The sequence below is a fragment of the Mirounga angustirostris genome, unplaced genomic scaffold (assembly GCF_029215605.1).
Source record: "Mirounga angustirostris isolate CCGP_5_RB_7025 unplaced genomic scaffold, mMirAng1.0.hap1 SCAF_11, whole genome shotgun sequence".
Taxonomy (NCBI): Eukaryota; Metazoa; Chordata; class Mammalia; order Carnivora; family Phocidae; genus Mirounga; species Mirounga angustirostris.
The window spans coordinates 95,884,446-95,904,717 of record NW_026991719.1 but is presented as its reverse complement, the minus strand read 5'-3'; the positions used below and the strand labels follow the sequence as shown (position 1 = coordinate 95,904,717).

Genomic DNA, 20,272 nt, shown 5'->3' with positions numbered 1-20,272 from the left:
AAAATTAACATTGGTACAATGTGTTTATAATTTTACACCATTTTATCGCATTATATATGCATGTAACCACCTCCAGATCAAGAGATAGAACTATTCCATCTCCATAAACACAATTTAGACAATTCAAGAGAATAAGGAAGGAAAGAAAATCTATTGTATTTACCCATATTTTTCTTACCATGTTCTTTCTTTCTTCCTTATATTATAAGATTCCTTATTTAATCATTTCCTTTCAGTTTAGACATCTTCCTTTAGCTTTTCTTTTAAAGTAGGTCAACAAATTCTTAGTTTTCCTTCATCTGAGAATAGACTGATTTCTCCCTCATTCCTGAAGGAAATTTTTGCTGGATATTGGATTCTGGGTTGACAGTTCCTTTCTTCCCACATTCGAAAAATCTTGTGTGCCCTTCCTTATGGCCTCCAAGGTTTACTGATGAAAAATCTGTCGTGTGAATTGTTCCCCTTGTAGGCAAGGTGGCACTTCTCTGTCTCCCTCTGATTTCAGGATATTTTTATTTGTCAAAAGTATGACTATGATGTATATTAGATTAGATTTTTTCAGATTTACCTAGTTTGGGGTTCGCACAGCCTCTTGAATCTGTAGGCTTTTGAAATTTGGGATGTTTCCAACCATTATTCCTTTGAGTACTTTTTCAGCTGTACCCTATTTTTCTCTCCTTCTTGGACTCTGATGACATGAATGTTAAATCTTATAGTCCCCCAAGTCCTGATGTTCTGTTTATTTTTTCTCTCCCTTTTGTTTAGGTTGGGTAATTAGGATTATTCTGCCTTTGAGTTCGCTGATTATTTTCTTCTGCCCCTTTCATTGTGCTGCTGAGCCTATCTGCTGAGTATTTTATTTTCAGTTATTGTATTTTTCCAGTTTTAAGAGTTCCATTTGGTGCTTCTTTATATCTTCTATTTCTTTGCTGTGACTTTCTATTTCTTTGCTGAGACTGTTTCATTTGTTTCAAGCATGTTCATAATTGCTTGTTAAAGCATTTTTATGATGGCTGCTTTAAAATCTTTGTCACATAATGTTAACATCTCTGTCATCTTGATGTTGACATTTATTTATTTTGTCATTCAGCTTGAGATCCTTTTGATTGTTGGTATGATGAGTGATTTTTTTGGATGTAAACTTGGACATTTTAAGCACGTCATGAGATTTGGAGTTTTATTGACACTTTCTGTTTTAGCCAGCTTCTTCTGGCACCACTCTGTCAGGGGTGGGGACAACGGTCCCCATTACTGCCAAGTGGGTCTTGGTGTCCAGATGCCCAGTTGACCTCTATTGACACTTGAGGGGTCAGCTCCTCATTACCGATGGGTGAGGGTGGGAGTACTGGTTCCCCATTAGGCCTCCAGTGATACCTCCCTGACCGAGAAGGGTAAGAGTGCATTGTTACCGCTCTGCACATGGCCTCCACGGACACCCTGGTGGGGGATAACCACATTACCACGGGGCAGTGGTGCAAGTTCTGATGTTCTAGTTAGGCTTCTCTTACACCACCCCAGCCAGGGTAAGTGTGCCTCCCTACAGGCTTGTGAGGATGGAAGTTTCGGTTCCCTACTAAGTCTCTGTTGATGTGGGTATAGTTACATTTTTTCCGTGCTGGAATAGAACAGTTCTTACCTAAAAGTGTTCTGTCCTGCTAAGCTGCCCCTTTCCTGATCCTTTGGCTAGGTGAACAGGCTTTTTTTAGGGCTTCTTTTTTCCTCTGTGCTCATTGTCATTTCTAGGTTTTCAGCTTCTTTGGCTTCACAGGTGGAATATATGGGGTTAGTAGAAAGCTCACGGAACTCACCACTGTGTTGTTCTTTGGGTCCTGAGTTCCCTGGCCAGTCTGCCTCTTCTCTCCACCTTTCAGAGCTTTCTTGTATTTGTTTTATATATAATGTCCATGGTTTTTAGTGGTACTTTGCAGGAGGAATAGGGAAACACACATCTACTTCATCTTTTCCAAAGCAGAAGTGTGACTTATTTTTGGTATTTTTGAATTCTTGCTAGTTGTTAAGGTTTAATTCCATCTCAGAACTTACAACCGGAGACTTTTTGGAGTAGCTTTGTATGCCATCTTGCTACTTTGGCAGTAATATTATTTAAAGGTATCTTTATATAGGCAACATTTCTTTAGTTTCTAAGGCAAAGTGCTAATTCTAAGAACCATGTACCTCACATTCAAGAGTCTGTTATACCTTTAAGAATTTACATATGTTAAACAAATCTGTCTTGAGGTAAGGGCAATAAAAGAGGACGGATGTATAGATGGCAGATTTCACAGAGGATAAAATCTTAGAGTGAGAGTGCGGGACTAGTGTCGTACTGAATTTAGTAATGTAATTATAATGCTTAAGTAATGATTAAACTTGCATGTTATTGCAGCATTAGTTAACTGGCAAACACATAACTCTCCTTAAAATCCTTTAGAGACATATTGTATTGGCATACATTACTGTTTTACATGTCCTGAAACAATAAATATAGATTGGACTGATTGAAAGACTTTCTGCTTTAGCAGTGAATTTCCTCTGTACTTCAGTATCTCACTGTGATTTTACTTTGTCTTTTCTGTTGTTTGCCTCTTAAGGAAGTTCGAGAACATGGCTACAAACATAATAGCAGGGGCAAAGCCTTCCTTTGCTCTTGGAGTTGATGTATACTGCTGATAGGGCTAGAAGGGGCCATTGATGGCCCCAGAGCTAAAATTTGACTTAATATAATGAAATATTCAGAGCCGAATGTGAACATATATATCCTCTCAGTTTAGAGACAAAGAACTTGAAGCCCAGAGATGTTGTCAGACCTGGGAGAGGTAACAACTACTTGGAAAAAAAATGGCGCTCAAATTCAGATGCCCTGATCCTGGGGCCATTGTGTTTTCCACTAGCTGGTACAACGAGGGGAGACTGAGACCCAGAGCCTGCCCTCCAAAATTCTAGTGGGGGAGATGGCAAGGATAAAAGAAACTATGGAATGTGGTAGAAAGCTACTGTGCTCATAAAGGATGGTCAGATAAAGTTCTGTGAAGTGTAATTCTTCAATCATTTAAAAATATACGTCATTTCAAAAAAATCTACTTCAGTTCTGTCCTATGAATACATAAGGAAAAGGAAAGAAGTCAGAAACCTTACTTCCAAGCTCTTCTAGAGAGAAAGATCCCTGAGCTTACTGGTTTTTATTTTGAAAACTTAGGCTCGTAGGATAAAAGTGTAGACAGTGGTGCTTGGTTTAGCATTTTTCATAATTTATTTAGCCTGACGTAAAGTGTTTCTGTACAGGCACGTCTCATTTTATTGTACTTTGCTTTTATTGCACTTCACAGCTACTGTGTTCTATAAATTGAAGGTTTGGGGGCAACCCTGCATGGAGCAAGTCTTTCGGCACCATTTTTCCAATAGCATTTGCTCACTGCATGTCTCTGTATCACGTTTTGATAATTCTCGCAATATTTCAAATTTTTTCATGATTTATATTTGGTATGGTGATCTGTGGTCAGTGGTCTTTGATGTTACTATTCTGATTATTTTGGAGCGTCATGAACCGCATCCATATAAATGCTGAACTTAATTGATAAATGTTGTGTGTGTTCTGACTGCTCCAACATGGGGAACCACATGTTCCCCAGTCTCCCTCTTCTTGGGCCTCCCTATTTCCTGAAACACAACACTATTGAAATTAGACCAATTAATAACCCTACAATGGCCGGCAAGTGTTCAAATGAAAGGAAAAGTCACATGTCTCTCACTTTAAATCACAAGGTAGAAATGATGAAGCTTAGTGACGAAGGCATGTCTCAAGCCGAGACAGGCTGAAAGAAAGCTAGGCTAGGCGTCTTGCACCAAACAGCCTCCTTGTGAATGCAAAAAAGGAGTTCTCGAAGGAAATTAAAAGTGCTACTCGAAGGAAATAAAAAGACACACGGATGATACGAAAGCAAAACAGCCTACTGTGGCTACGGAGGAAGTTTGAGTGGTCTGGACAGAAGATCCAACCAGCCACGACATTCCCTTAAGCCAAAGCCTAACCCGGAGCAAGGCCTTAACTGTCTTCGAGTCTATGAAGGCTGAGAGAGGCGAGGAAGCTGTGGAAGCAAAGTGTGTGAAGCCAGCAGAGGGTGGTTCATGAGGTTTAAGGGAAGAGTCATCTGTCGCACATGCAAGTGCCAGGGGAAGCAGCCAGTGCCGATGGAGAAGCTGCCGCGAGTCATCCAGAAGGTCTAGCTAAGATCGGTACCGAAGAGGCTGCACTACACAACAGAATTTCAGTGTAGATGAAACAGCCTTCTACTGAAAGAAGATGCCATCTAGGACTTTCATGGCTAGAGAGGAGAAGTCCGTGCCTGGCTTCAAAGCTGCAAAGGATGGGCCGGTGCTCTGATTATTAGAGGCAACTATGGCCCGTGACTTTAAGTTGAAGCCAATGCTCATGGACCATTCCAGAAATCCCAGGGCCTTAAGAATTGTGCTACGTCTACTCTGCCTGTGCTCTCTACAAGAAATGACAAAGGCTCGATGAGGACAGCACATAAAAGAGCTAGACATCTCAATATAAGGGAGATTTTCTTTTGGGTGTGTGGTGTTTGTTTGTTGGGGGGGGGGTATTTTTAATGACTGCAACAAAACCAATCTAAAATTGCAGCTTCTGGAAGAACCATTTATTCTTGTCTTGTACCTCTCCTGGAACTTGACCTTCTTGGCCTCTCGTGTGGCCTTGCATTGAAGAGCAGGTTCTCTGAAGACACCCTTGTTGACAACAGTTTTGTCCAAGGGGATATCGGCAGAGTACCTTGTAGGCATGAGATGACTGTAGTTATAAGCATTCACAAAAGACTTGATCTTTGACCTCTTGGCAATTTCTTCTTGCCCATGGCAGCTGTCATTTTGGGATAGTGGTCCATTCCAGCCACCAGAGCATGTAGGGGCAGTCTGAGGTGCCATCATTAATGTTCTTCAGGATGACCGCTTTGCATTGGGAATAGTGTCCAGCCAGGACCAGCACCACCTTCCCGGGTTTCATGAACTTGCCCATCTCGACACCAGCCACTCAAGCCTACAGCAGAAAGAAGGGAGATTTTCTTTCTTTCTTTTTTTCTTTTAAGATTTTATTTATTTGAGAGAGAGAGAATGAGAGATAGAGAGCATGAGAGGGAGGAGGGTCAGAGGAAGAAGCAGACTCCTTGCAGGGAGCCCGATGCGGGACTCGATCCCAGGACTCCAGGATCATGACCTGAGCCGAAGGCAGTCACTTATCCAACTGAGCCACCCAGGCGCCCCAAGAAGGGAGATTTTCTAATAAAGCCCTTGAATGATGGAATGAGTCATCTCAGGGTACAGAGAATTCTGTCACTGGAAGTGAATTAGGAAAGGCTCACTGACCTCTTGACAGGAATGATAGTTTATAGGAGAATTAAGCATTGTGTAGGTGGTGGGATCTAGATGATCTATTAAGTTCCCTTTGGACCCTAAGATTTTATTATTTAAGTTATTTCAATTGCTGCCTAAGCTTTAGAGACACAAGCATCGTTTAAATATTTTATTTTCCTCACTTGACACAGAAATCCTATATTTCTTGATTTTTAGAGAACTAAAGTGTCATATCTAACATTAAAAAATCTATCATTGTGGAGTAACATTCTCATTATTGGGATTATATATTACATTAGGCATCACTGTATTTTACCAGAGGTGTCTATAGGACTAACAGTTTAGTCCACGGATCCCTCATGGGTAGAAGAATTGAAGCAGAACACCAGATTTAGCCTGTGTGCTGGAGATTTCCCGCTATAACAAGATATGAATGTGTTTTAATTTCTAGTAGTGGTCAATACAGTAATGTCCAATGTTCCTTCTCAGTACAGACATTTCAGGTGCTTTCTAGTCTTTATTATAGAGTAACTCATACACATAGCAGAATGCTTTAAAAAAACCCAAAAAGTATCCATGAAAAATAAGTCTTCTCTCTCTAGTGGCAGACACTATTAGTTTTTTATTTTTGTCTTTATGCTTACAGGTGTTTTCTATGCAAATAAAAGTAGGTACATATATCCTCTTTTTTTAAAAAATTTTATTATGTTATGTTAGTCACCATACAATACATCATTAGTTTTTGATGTAGTGATCCATGATCCATTGTTTTCGTATAACACCCAGTGCTCCATGCAGTACGTACCCTCCTTAATACCCATCACCAGGCTAACCAATCCCCCCTCCCCCCTCCCCTCTAAAACCCTGTTTGTTTCTCAGGTCCATAGTCTCTCATGGTTCATCTCTCCCTCCAATTCCCCCAGCCCATTTTTCCCTTCCTTCTCTTAATGTCCTCCATGTTATTCCTTATGTTCCACAAATAAGTGAAACCATACGATAATTGACTTTCTCTGCTTGACTTATTTCACTTAGCATAATCTCCTCCAGTCCCATCCATGTTGATGTAGAAGTTGGGTATTCATCTTTTCTGATGGCTGAATAATATTCCATTGTATATATGGACCACATCTTCTTTACCCATTCATCCGTTGAAGGGCATCTCGGCTCTTTCCACAGTTTGGCTATTGCGGACATTGCTGCTATGAACATTGGGGTGCATGTGGCCCTTCTTTTCACTACATCTGTGTCTTTGGGGTAAATACCCAGCAGTGCAATTGCTGGGTCATAGGGTAGCTCTATTTTTAAATTTTTGAGGCACCTCCACACTGTTTTCCAAAGTGGCTGTACCAACTTGCATTCCCACCAACAGTGTAAGAGGATTCCCCTTTCTCCACAACCTCTCCAACATTTGTTGTTTCTTGCCCTGTCCATTTTTGCCATTCTAACTGGTGTAAGGTGGTATCTCAGTGTGGTTTTGATTTGGATTTCCCTGATGGCTAATGATGATGAACATTTTTTCATGTGTCTGTTAGCCATTTGTAGGTCTTCTTCAGAGAAGTGTCTGTTCATCTCTTCTGCCCACTTTTTGACTTGATTATTTGTTTTTTGGGTGTTGAGTTTGAGAACTTCTTTATAGATTTTGGATACCAGCCCTTCTTTAATTTCTTTAATTTCTCTTTCAACAGTTGCGTTGTTAGTGTATAAGAAAGCAATTGATTTCTGTGCATTGATTTTGTATCCTGCCACATTACTGAATTGCTGGATGAGTTCTAGTAATTTGGGGGTGGAGTCTTTTGGGTTTTCCACGTAAAGTATCATGTCATCTGCGAAAAGAGAGAGTTTGGCTTCTTCTTTGCCAATTTGAATACCTTTTATTTCTTTTTGTTGTCTGATTGCTGTTGCTAGGACTTCTAGTACTATGTTGAACAACAGTGGTGAAAGTGGGCACCCTTGACGTGTTCCTGATCTTAAGGGAAAAGCTCTCAGCTTTTCCCCATTGAGGATGATATTTGCTGTGGGTTTTTCATAGATGGATTTTATGAGCTTGAGGAATGTTCCCTCTATCCCTATACTCTGGAGAGTTTTAATCAGGAAAGGATGTTGTATTTTGTCAAATGCTTTTTCTGCATCAATTGAGAGGACCATATGGTTCTTCTCCCTCCTCTTATTAATGTGTTCTATCACATTGATTGATTTGCGAATGTTGAACCACCCTTGCATCTCGGGGATAAATCCCACTTGGTCGTGGTTGATGATCCTTTTAATGTATTGTTGGATCCTATTAGCTAGGATTTTGTTGAGGATTTTGGAATCCATATTCATTAGGGATATCGGTCTGAAATTCTCCTTTTTGATGGGGTCTTTGCCTGCTTTGGGGATTAAGGTAATGCTGGCCTCATGGAGTGAGTTTGGAAGTTTTCCTTCTGTTTCTACTTTTGAAACAGCTTCAGCAGAATAGGTATTATTTCTTCTTTGAATGTTTGGTAGAATTCCCCAGGGAATCCATCAGGCCCTGGACTCTTGTTTTTTGGGAGGTTTTTGATCACTGCTTCAATCTCGTTACTGGTTATTGGCCTATTCAGGTTGTCCATTTCTTCCTGTTTCAGTCTTGGCAGCTTATAGGTTTCCAGAAAGGCCTCCATTTCATCCAGATTGCTCAGTTTATTGGCATATAGTTGTTGATAATAATTTCTAATAATTGTTTCTATTTCCTTGGTGTTGGTCGTGATCTCTCCCCTTCCATTCATAATTTTATTAATTTGGGTCCTTTCTCTCTTCTTTTGGATAAGTCTGGCCAGTGGTTTATCAATCTTATTAATTCTTTCAAAGAACCAACTTCTAGTTTCATTGATCTGATCTACTGTGTTTCTGGTTTCTAATTCATTGATTTCTGCTCTAATTTTAATTATTTCTCTTCTAATTCTAAGATTTGCAAATTTTATTATTACATGCCGGGGTGTTGGCCTGTTTTCCTTGATCTTAGGAGGGGTCCTCTCTGCCTCTAGGACTCGAATGTTTGTTTCATTCCCCAGATTAGGGAAGTTCTCAGCTACGATTTGCTCAAATACATCTTCTAGCCCTCTCTCTCTCTCCACTCCCTCCGGGATTCCAATGATTCTGACATTGGAACGCCTCATGGTGTCACTTATTTCTCTGATTCTATTTTCATGGATTCTGAGTTGTTTTTCCCTGGCCTCCTCTTTTCCCTTTTTATCTATTATACTGTCTTCCAGATCGCTTATTCTCTCTTCTGTCTCAGTTACGCTAGCTGTTAGATTATCTAGATTGGATTGGATCTCATTGATAGCATTTTTAAGTTCTGCCAATTCCCCTTTTATTTCTGCCCTCAGAGACTCTATGTTGCCATTAATTGATTTCACCATTCTAGCCATTGTCTTCACAATTGCTAGCCTGAATTCCATCTCCGACATCTTGGTTATATCTGCATCCATTTGTAAATCTGCAGCATAAGTCATGATCTCTGAGTCTTTTCTGTTTTGGGGGCTCCTCCTCCTAGTCATTCTGTTGATGGGTGTTTGAGGGAATGTATAGAGTCCAAATTATTGACCAGAACCCAAGCAAGATGCATCTGTTTTCTTGGGACCTTAGGGTTGCTGGCCTCGTTTTCCCAGCCTGTCTTCCGGGGCAGGGGCCCGCCGTGCTGTTACTCAGGCAACCCTGTTTGGGCGGAGTTGCCCTGCGCCCCTGTGGCGGGGGATGGGCTCAGTGGGAATCAGTCTTTGGGGCTTTTGTTCTCTGGCGCCTTTCCCTGGTGGCTTTCCGTGTCTCTTCCTCAAGTCAGAGCAGAAGAGACCGTTTCCAACCCTCTGCCTCAGAGCAGAGACCTCAGTCTGTTCTTCAGTGAGCTCTCCAGGCCATACCGTCTCCGTTTCTGTCCCTTCTGCTCTAAACTGCAGGGCCTGGGTTGTGCGCCCCTCCGCAGCGCTCCCAGTCCTGCCTCCAGGTCGGGCGTCTCTGCCCTTTGTGCTTCTAAAACTGCCAGCCGCTCCCAGGTCGCAAGCGCGCACGACTCTGCCACTTGGAGTCCTGTCCTGGGGACTGCAGTTCGTGTGTGCGCGACCCCGCCAGTCTGGTTCTCCACCCCGGGGGCTGCCCTAAAGTCCTTTCCCGACGCTACCCATCTGCGAGTCTGTGCCCGCCTGCAGTGCGAGGCTGTCACTCACCGGCGGTGCAGGATCCCCACATCTAGGCTCCCTCCCGCCGCCGTTTATCCTCCGATATCTGCCCGTGGAATCAGGGCTCCTCGCTTCGTACCTTGGAACCAACCGCCTATGATCTTCTGTTTGTAGAGATCCAGATCTTCTTACATCTCAGGCTGGTTTCGTGGGTGCTCAGAGTGGTCTGGTTGATATCCAGCTCAATTCCGGGGACCAGTTGAAATAGGGTCCCCTACTCCTCCGCCATCTTTCCCCCCTCCTCAAGGCAGATGCTTAACTGACTCCATACAAATGAGAACAAATGATAGAGAAACTGCTCTTTGCTTTTTAAAAAATGATTTAATATATGTTACAGATCTTCCCATGTCAGGACATAAATACCTACTTTATATAATTTTTAACAATTGAGATATAATTCACATACCATGAAATTCACCCTTTTCAAGTACACAAGTTAGTCGTTTTTTTGAAAATTTGTTCACAAAATTAGCAGACACTACACACACCCACACACACATACACACACACACACACACCCACGGTCCTTGGCAATCACCCTGCTGTCTCTGTGGATTTGCCTATTCTGAACATTCCATATAAATAGAATCATACAATATATGGTGTATTTTGTCTAGCTTCTTTCACTTAGGACAATGATTTCAAGGTTCCTTTATGTTCTCTAACATGTATCAGTAGTTAATTCCTTCTATGGCTGAATAACATTTTATTGGATAGATATTGCAGAATTTTTTATATATGCATCCATTGATGGATATTTGGCTTGTTTCCACTTTTTGGCTCTTATGAAGAATGCTGCCATGAACATTCATGTACACACGTTTATGTGGCGTGTTACCTTCCTATTTTTAATAACTTCATAGTAACCCATCATGTGGATGCTCTGTAGCTTATTTAAATTGTCTCCTACTCAGGGCATTTGGATTAGTTGTAGACTCTGTAATTATATCTCTTGCAAACTGTCTTGCGCATCCATTTCCATGCAGCTTTGTGAGACAGCATTCTAAGCGGTAGAATTACCACATCAAACGATATGTGTAATTTTTCATTTTGATTAATATATTGCCTCATTGCCTCCTGGAGAAATTTCATCAATTTATGCTTCCACATATCTGTTTCCCCACAGTTTTTTTTCTGTTATCTTTTTAATCTCTCCAGCATTTGTAATGTTCACTTTTATTCCTAATATTTCATGCTGTCTCTTTTTGCCAGAGGTTTGGCACTGTTATTAGGCTAACTGCTCCTGTTCCCCAACATCCCAACTCTTGACTTTCTTGATTTGTATTATTTTTGTTTTCTATTTCATTTCTTTGTGCTCTTTATTATTTGTATACTTTTTGAAAATTTTTTTACGTCGGTTTTTTTTTTTTTTTTTTTTTACCTTATTACATTGGATGCCTAGTCTTTTTTTTTTTTTTTTGGCCTTTCTTTTTTAACGTAAGCACTTAAGGTCATAAGCTTGCTTTCTTTTTTTTTTTAATATTTTATTTATTTATTTGACAGAGAGAGAGCATAAGCAGGGGGAACGTCAGGCAGACAAAGAGGGAGAAGCAGGCTCTCCACTGAACAGGGAGCCTGACGTGGAGCTTGATCCTAGGACCCTGAGATCATGACCTGAGCTGAAGACAGACGCTTAACTGACTGAGCCACCCAGGCGCCCATATCATAAGCTTTCCTCTAAGCTTTGCTTTAGCTGCACCTCACAAGTTTTGCTGTGTTGTGTTTGTTCTTCTTCCATTTTAAGCATTTTCTAATTTCTTTCGTGATTTCTTTTTTGACCTATGTGTAGTTTAGGAGTGTTTCTTGATATCCAAACTTGGATGGTTTTAGTTATCACTTATTGATTTTTAGCATAATTTCATAGTGAGTATAGAATATACTTTTTTAAAAAAAGATTTATTTATTTGAGAGAGAGAGTGCACTAGTTGGGGGGCAGAGGGAGAGAGAGAGAGAGTCTCAAGCAGACACCTTGCTGAGTGCAGAGCCTGTCTTGGGGCTCGATCCCACAACCCTGAGATCAGGACCTGAGCCAAAACCGAGAGTTGGATGCTTAACCAACTGCGCCACTCAGGTGCCCCTAGAATATACTTGGATTTTCAGTCCTTTTGCTATTTGTTGAGACTTACTTTATGGCCTGGTATGTAGTCAATTTTTGCAAATATTCTGTGTGTGCTTGTAAAAACAAGGTATTTTCTCCATTTGATGAAATAATGTTCCATGTGTACTCAATAGGTTAAACTGGATAATTGGATTCAAAGTATGTGTAATCTTACCAGATTATTTTTGTCTGCTTGTTCTATCAGTTACCGAGAGAGGTGGTTTAAAATATTCTAGGGGCACCTGGGTGGCTCAGATGGTTAAGCATCTGCCTTTGGCTCAGGTCATGATTTCCAGGTCCTGGGATCAAGCCCCACATCGGGCTCCCAGCTCAGCGGGGAGTCTTCTTCTCCCTCTGCCTCTCCCCCTGCTTGTGCTCTCTCCGCCTCTCTCTCTCTCTTCAAATGAATAAATAAAATCTTTAAATAAAATAAAATATTCTAATCTGTGCGTTTTTCAGTTTCTTAGTATTGTTCAGCCACTTTTGTTTTATGTATGTTTTGAAGCTATGTATTGCATAAAAGTTTAGAATTTTTTTGCCTTTCTTGTAAATTGAAACTTCTATCCTGATGTGGTCAGAAGGAGAAAGAATCCTCTGTCCCTCCTGCTTTTTTCTTCTCCTTTTCCCCCAGTAACATCCTCCCTGCACACACCTGGCTGTGGGAGTAACGGTAGATTGACTGGACGTTCAGCTCTATCTGTTGGGGAAAGCAACCACATCATTTGTAATTCAGTTTTCTCCCAATATGGTGTGTAACCATAGAAGGTCTTAGAAGAATGAAGGAAATAATTCTGAAGGTTAGGGGAAAGGGTGTTTGGAAAACAATGGCTAAAGCTTCTTGACTAATAAAATTATGTTGACTCCTTATATCCAGCTTCCCTATATAATTTTTACTCACTTCTACCAGCTGTCAGTACCTATTTGTCTTCCTTGCCGATAGTTTTCATGTTTGCCTGTTTCTCTTCCACCTCCTGTGTATTTGTCAGGGAGTTCATCTAGTTTCAAAGCTGGGAGGGACCTTAGAAGATTTTTTTAGCTGTCTTTTCTCACCCCCAGTACACTTGATACATGAGGAAGCTCAGCTCCTTATAGGTGAATTAACTTTTTCAGAGTTAGACCTTTTAGCAGAGTGGAGATGAGAAAAAAAGTCCCCCTTCTGATTTCCTTGTCTTATATTTCCTGCTTTTTTCCTACTTGAAGTTCTCCTGATAGTCACAGACCGAGCAACCTGCTGAATTACTGGACTGTTCTACCTATATAAGCTGCTACAAGCTATTTCTTCTTTGGACTCTCTTTGGTGCAGAGGATACTATGACCTCAACGGAAACGTGGATTCTACCTAAGGGTTTGCTTGTTGAAGTAAAAACCTCAACCGTAAATATGTCAGCTCTTCTCAGTTCAGCCACTCTTGGGGATTGGGGACAAACTGGTTTTCAGAGGGTCCAGAGCCTCTTCAGATGCCTATTTCTGAGTCTGACCTGGCAGCAGACGTTCCTATGTATTTCACCGAGCACAGTAAGTTGGTTGGCTTCATCCTGTTACAGCGGTTCCACTGTAGTGCTTTTAATAGTTTGCTTTTTCTTCAGTTATGTGACTGTTAGCATGTATCCCATGGATGATCCCACTCCTTCGGATCATGCCACTGCTTGGTATAGGAGCTCGTGGGGACAAATGGACTTCCCTTTATGGTAAGTTCCATATGTCCTTCAAGCTGGTCATTGAATTTATGACCATGGCAAACATTTTCCACTGGTGATTTTATAAGAATTTATCAAGTTGTAAACATCACAGGCTCTTTGCCCCTAAGTTTATATGTTTGAAGGCTGGACTCTAGTAAATCCATTTTTTATTTTACTGCCCCTGCGCTTGCAGCATAAAAGTTGGAGAAGGTATCTGTGGGTTTGTGTAGCTGGTTCCCTTTCTTTGATTTTTTTCCTCCTGCCCCACCATGTACACTTTTAATTATCTCTGTCTAAGCTTCCCTTTACCTTCTAGAGGGTCACTGCATGTGTTGAGAGTTACCGATGGAATGTACTACACAGATGAACAGTAGGACAGAAGATAATACTTTGAGAACTTCTGTCTATCCCCTTTGGATTGGAGAATTGTTTCTGTGGCCTATGTTAATCTTAGAAATAACACTGTCAGGTGTTTTAACAAAAATGGGTTTATTCAGAGATAGTGGAAAATTATAATTTGGGACGAGCAAGCTGAAGCAAAACCATAGGCAAGTCTGGAGAACAAAGAAGAGGAACGCTCTTTTAACAGAGGAAAGAGAAGAGTTGGGGGGGGGGTGGCTGTTATAAACAAAAAGTCCAAATGGTGAGTTCAAGGTGTAGTGGCTTTTCATTGACTGAGTTGTGACAATCTCTCATTGACTCTGCTGCGGTGGTGGCGACGGAGGGAACCTTTCTTCTTCATTTTGGAGTAGTAAAGTCGTAGCTAAAGTAGTATCAACTTGTAAGGTAGGTCTCTTCCTTTGGGTCTGCCATTGACCACCCGTGGTAGGGCACGAGAGCTCCCCCTTCTGGCCTCCTGACTCCATTCTAAATGAGGTTTCCTTTTATTAAGTTTCCCATCTGTGGGGCTTTTTGTTTCAGTATCTCTGATCTGTGCTCCTCTCCCAAGCTCAGTACACTATAGTTCATCTTCCTGTGTCCTTAGAGCTTTTCATCAGTGATGAGGAGAGATTTCAGTCTTGACAATGTGTAGGAGTTAACTAGGTATCCTGGGGGACGGAGGGGCATTCCAGGGTGAGTGAACCGTATAAGGGAGATAAAACGTGAACCAGAGCTAGGGACTCTGTGTGCCGGTGGTGGAGAGTGATGAGAATTAGCAAGTGACCAGGTCCTCACTAAAAGGTTTATATATAACTCCAAAGAGATGAGTTTTTATGCTGATGACCCTGAGGAGCCACTGCAATATTTGTAAGCAGAGGGGTGACTTCTGAGTCGCCTTTTAGCAATATTAGTCAGGCTGTCGCTTCTAGAAAGAATTGAAGGAGAGCAAATCCCAAGATTAATCAGGAGATTAGTTAGAAGGCTGATAGAGTAATTCAAGCTAAAATAATGTGTCTGAACTAAGGTCTAATAGAGAGGAGAGAGAGGAGGAAGGATGGATTTGAAAGCCAGTTGAAGGCTTCGCAGCTTGAATGGATGAAGAATTGAGAATGTGGGAAGGAATAAAGGATGAAGCCCCAGGTTTCTGGCTTGCACTGAGTTGGTGGAAGACCCGACATTCCCAGTGCCGTAGAATACAACAGGAGTGGGGGAGGGAAGAAGCAAATCATGTAGATAGGATGATGAGTTCAGTTCGGGACACATTAAAATCGAGGCACTCGTCTTCCCCCTCTGTTATCTAGTAGACAGTTGGCTATGTGGTTCTGGATCTCAGAAGAGGTCTTGGCTTAAAATAAAAGAATTTTATGTTACATGTTTTTGACCACAATGACAAATAATTTTAAAATAACATAAATGTAAAATTTTTATTTTAGAAATTATCAGCAAAGAGGTAGTAGTTGAAGCCAAAGGAATGCACGAGATTGTTTGCTCAAAGTGGGCATATGAAGTGAGAAAGGCAGAAATAAGTGAACCACCAGCATTGTAGAGAGAGCTGGGCAGAGAGGAAGAGATCTCAAATTGTGCCATGAGGAAAACCAGGAGACCAAGACCGAGGGATTTAGGACGTGGTGGAAGAGATGTTTAATGTTTAATCTACAGAGTAGTCTTCAGTGTCACGCTCCAGCGATGCCAGGTCAGGAAGGAGTGAACGTGGTCAGTTACTTGGATTTAGTTACTAGAGCCTCTTAGTGACTTTGGTGGGTGAGAGCAGTTGCATGTAATGCATTCATTTGCAATTATGCTTTTATCCAGTCTTCTCCACTGGAGACATCTTTATATTGTCCACAGTACCTAACACATAGTAAGCACTCGATAAATATTTGCTGCATTAATAAATTTGAATGTGATCGTCCTTACTATCAGGAGAAATCCTGATTGAAGTCTGGCTCTGCTCTGCTAAGAGTTTGGTATTTGGTGGATAGAGGAATAGTCTGCTAGATTCTGCTTCTGTTCACAAGATATTTGTGGATAAAATCTTGAAAATTCTTAGTTAAAATAGTCAAGACAGTTTCTCACTTTGTTTTTCTTTGAGCATCAGGGGATTTTAGCATCCAAGATGATTAGTCCTTATCCTTTATTTTGCAACGTTTTTTCTCTTTTGTTTCTTCTTCCTTGATACGTTGAAACTTCACTTTCTGTTGAGATGGCTTGGATCTTATTTAGAAAAAGCAGCATAGGAAGAGAATGTTGGGTTGTGTTCTAGGAGTCAGGTTATTTTGAAATGAACTCTGTGACTTTTTAAAAGGTACTGCAATGTAACAAAACTAACATCAATTGCAATATAAATTATACACAATTTAGGTGTTTAAAAGAGCCTTTGAACATTTCATAATTGGTTAATTTGTTTTACATGGCCTTAGTCATTTGGGCTTCTGGAACATTATCATTTGTTAGAACCTAGCAGGAGTTTGTATAGCTTCCCTTAAATAAAACTGTCCCTTTCTAAAGGGAGTAGCTCCCTCTGTAGTAGTAGCACTGGGGAGAAGGACTGGGAGGAGGGGGGTGTGGAGTGCTGTGTAGAAAAAAGGGAGTGTTAGGATGACTTTTCTATGTCAATTTGGCTGTTTGGCTGAACATTCTAATGTTTCTTTGGACGTATTTTTAGATGAGGCTAACATTTAAATCATTATACTTTGAGTAAAGCAGGTTACCCTCCATAGAGTGAGTGGGTCTTATCCAATTATTTGAAGGCCTTAATAGAGAAAGACTGATCCACCCCAAAGAAAGAATTCTGCCAGCAGCCCAACTACCTTGGGACTCAAGCTTCAACATCAGCCTACTAGCCTCCACAATTGTGTGAGCCAATTCCTTACAATCTATATCCCCCCTCCCCCCCCTTTCTGTGTGTGTGTGTGTGTGTGTTTTATATTTAAATATATATAATGTGTATATATAAATATATAGGGGCGCCTGGCTGGCTCAGCTGGTAGAGCACGTGACTCTTGATCTCGGGGTTGTGAGCTCAAGCCCCATGTTGGGTGTAGAGCTTACTTAAAAAAATTATATATATATATATAATATATTTTTATATTTAATGTTTTATGTTTGTATGTTTTATATATACATATAAAATATATAATCTCTCTATATACATATATATAAAATCTCATATATATGATATCTCTCTCTCTCTCTCTCTATATAAAATCTCTTATTGCTTCTTCTTCTCTGGACAACCCTCACTAGTGCAAGGGGAAACACAGCTTTGCTTCATTATTTTAAATATTTTTGCTTTCCATGTCTACCTCTGTATCTCTTCTTGGTTTGGTGCTTTCTGGAAATGTGTGACACACTTGATTACAGATGCAGGTCAGCGAACATGCTGGGACCTCCCTGTGCATAGAGTAAGGTACACTGCTCGCTATTTGGTGGCTCCTAGCTGAGTAAGGCAAGGTCTCTGCTCTTGAGGAGTTTAAGAGCGGAAGTGAGCAAACATCCGTGAGATAAGGCAGTTGGTGATGGGTTCTGTAAGAGAAAGCTAAGCAGCATGCCGTAGAAATCAGAAGGGGGTGATGAGTTCTGCTTGGCTGGTTGGGGAAGTTTGGGACTGGTCCTTAAGGACAGCGGGGTTTAAATTACTGCCTTGTGGTAGAGGAAGTGGTTCATACAAGCACATCCCAGAAGGAGGTAATATGATGAACAAAGGCCCAGGACTCAGGAAGTAGGGGGTGCACGGGGAATAAGAAAAAAATGTGACTGTTATTTTACAGGAATACTCTCTAGCGAGCTATTTTCAGAATGAAATGGACCCTAGAAAAGAGACAGCTTGCCGTTTCCTCTCAGCAGCTGTGGGCAGGAATGAATGCAAATGTGTGCAAATGCTTGTATACATGTGTGCTCCGCCTTCTTCCACCGGGGTTGCGTCATTTAGAGACGCCATAGCCTTATCTTCTAATCTGGTCTCTTCTACTATCAGGGATGGACTGAATTTTACCTCTGGGCTCCGCATCACTCAGAGGATGGAAGGCAAATGAAGCTTGAGGGTTCACAATCCCTACTTCACAGTTGTGCTCTGAGCTTGTCTCACGTTGGCCATTGGGGCTTGCTGCTCCCTGGGAACGTGCCTGGGGGAGGCCCTGTGAGGTATTTTGGTTGTTGTTAGTGAGGTATTCTTTGCTCTGAGGTATTTTGTAATAACTCAAATGACATGGCGTATACGAAAGCACTTTGTAAACTGCAAAGTCCTGAACAGATGCAGTCATTATTATGTTTTTTTTTTCTACAGACAGTGGATGCTATGTTAGTGTCATTTAAGTTTTTGAGCAGAGGCCTTAACTCTAACTTTCTGTAATCAAGTATTGGTATAACAGCCTTTTTTTTTTTTTTTTAAGATTTATTTATTTATTTATTTGAGAGAGAGAGAGTGTGTGCATGTGCATGTGCATGAGCAGGGGGAGGGGCAGAGGGAGAGGGAGAGAGAGAATCCTCAAGCAGACTCCCTGTGGAGCTCAGAGCCCGATGTGGGGCTTGATCCCAGGACCCTGAGATCATGACCTGAGCTGAAATCGGGAGTCTGACGCTTAACCGACTGAGCCCCCAGGCGCCCTAAATCACACAGTATTTAGTCTTGTGAATCTGGCTTCTTTTACTTACTTAGCATAACATCTTTGAGACTCATTCAGGCATGGATCAGTAGTCTGTTCCTTTTTATTGCTGAGTGATATCTTTTGGTATGAATGTACCACTGTTTATCCATTCACCACTTGGAGAACACTTGGACTGTTTTCAGATTGGGATGATTATAAATAAAGCTGCCATAAACATTTGTTTATAGATTTTTGTGTGAACCTAAGTTTTCATTTCTTAGGGTAAATATCTTTTTTTTTTTTCTCTCTTTAAGTTACTTTTATTTTCCTGATGGGCCATTTTGAAACCTCATTCAAAGGATTTAATAGAGGCTGCAAAAAGAACTCCTTTGTGTCACCTCTAGGAGTCCTGTAGCACATTCTTATTTCATAATCCCTAAATATGGGTCCAGTTGGTAATCCAAGTCACATAGATTGAAGTTTTAAACACTTTTGGTTAGGTTTATTGAGGTGTAATTTACATATAGAAAAAAATTCTCCCGCTTTAGTGTATAGTTCTGAGTTTTGACAAACCTGTAATAGTCATGTCACCAGCACCACGATAAAGATATAGGACCTTTCTGTGACCATCCAGATTCACTTGCTGTGTTGTCAGCCTCTTATCTCATTCTGGCCTCCAGTAAGCACTGATCTGTTCTCTGTCCCTATACTCTTGCCTTTCCCAGTTTGTCATATAAATGGAATCACACAGTATTTAGTCTTGTGAATCTGGCTTCTTTTACTTACTTAGCATAACATCTTTGAGACTCATTCAGGCATGGATCAGTAGTCTGTTCCTTTTTATTGCTGAGTGATATCTTTTGGTATGAATGTACCACTGTTTATCCATTCACCACTTGGAGAACACTTGGACTGTTTTCAGATTGGGATGATTATAAATAAAGCTGCCATAAACATTTGTTTATAGATTTTTGTGTGAACCTAAGTTTTCATTTCTTAGGGTAAATATCTTTGGGTAGCCTTGATGGATCATACGGTCAGTGTATGTTTAACTTTATAAAAAAATGTCAGACTATTTTTACCAGCAGTGTATGAGAATTTCAGTTGCTCAGCGTCCTTGCCGGCACCTTGGTATTGTATTTAAAAATTTTTTTTAGCCATTCTGTAGGTAGTAAGATAACTAATTGTATTTTTTTTAATGTTTTTAAATTTTTTATTTTATTTTTTAAAAGAGTTCATTCATTTCGTTTGACACAGAGAGAGAGAGCACAAGCAGGGGGAGCAGCAGAGGGAGAGGGAGAAGCAGGCTCCCCACTGAGCAGGGAGACCGATGTGGGGCTCCATCCCAGGATCCTGCGATTGTGACCTGAGCCGAAGGCAGACGCCCAACTGACTGAGCTACCTACCCAGGTGCCCCTAATGAATGAATTTTGTATGTAAATTATACCCCAGTAGTTCATCATTTTTTGAAAAGTACCAGCAACAAAGTAGGAAAAAGCAATAGTAACATACAAAAGTGACTAAGGATGACTATCTAAGGAAGAGAAGGAACTCATAAAATTAAAAAGGAAAGCATAAACGGTATATGATTGAAATGGTAAATTCACAGAAAAAGATGTGTGAATAGCCAGTAAGTATAATACAGGTTCACTAGCTAAGTATCAGGAAATTCAATGGTTTTTTGTTTTTTTTTTTAGGGAAATTCAATTCCTTATTCTTCCTGGGAGTCAATTACTATGGTTTTGTACTTTTCATGCGTAGCTATGAGATATTTGCCTATCCTAAGATCCTAAAGATTTTCTTTTGGAACAATACATATACCCTTCATTCCAGTGATTCTGCTTTGAAGACTGAATTGAATAAAGTGTTTCACATGCGTGCAAAGATGTATGAACATTGTTAACCTTAAAAATAAAGCTGTCAGTTATTTTACCAGTAAAAATGGGTTTATTTGGGAAGAATAGC

General features: G+C 40.7%; 1 protein-coding gene and 1 pseudogene across 6 annotated transcripts in view; one reads left to right on the top strand and one right to left on the bottom strand.

Annotated features, from left to right (window-relative positions):
- The window catches only part of KLHL13 (kelch like family member 13), a 205,571-nt gene that overhangs the window by 29,048 nt on the left and 156,251 nt on the right, over window positions 1–20,272 (top strand). The gene's annotated exons all lie outside the window — the stretch shown is intronic.
- On the bottom strand, window positions 4,631–5,161 carry LOC123842624 (large ribosomal subunit protein eL27-like; annotated as a pseudogene).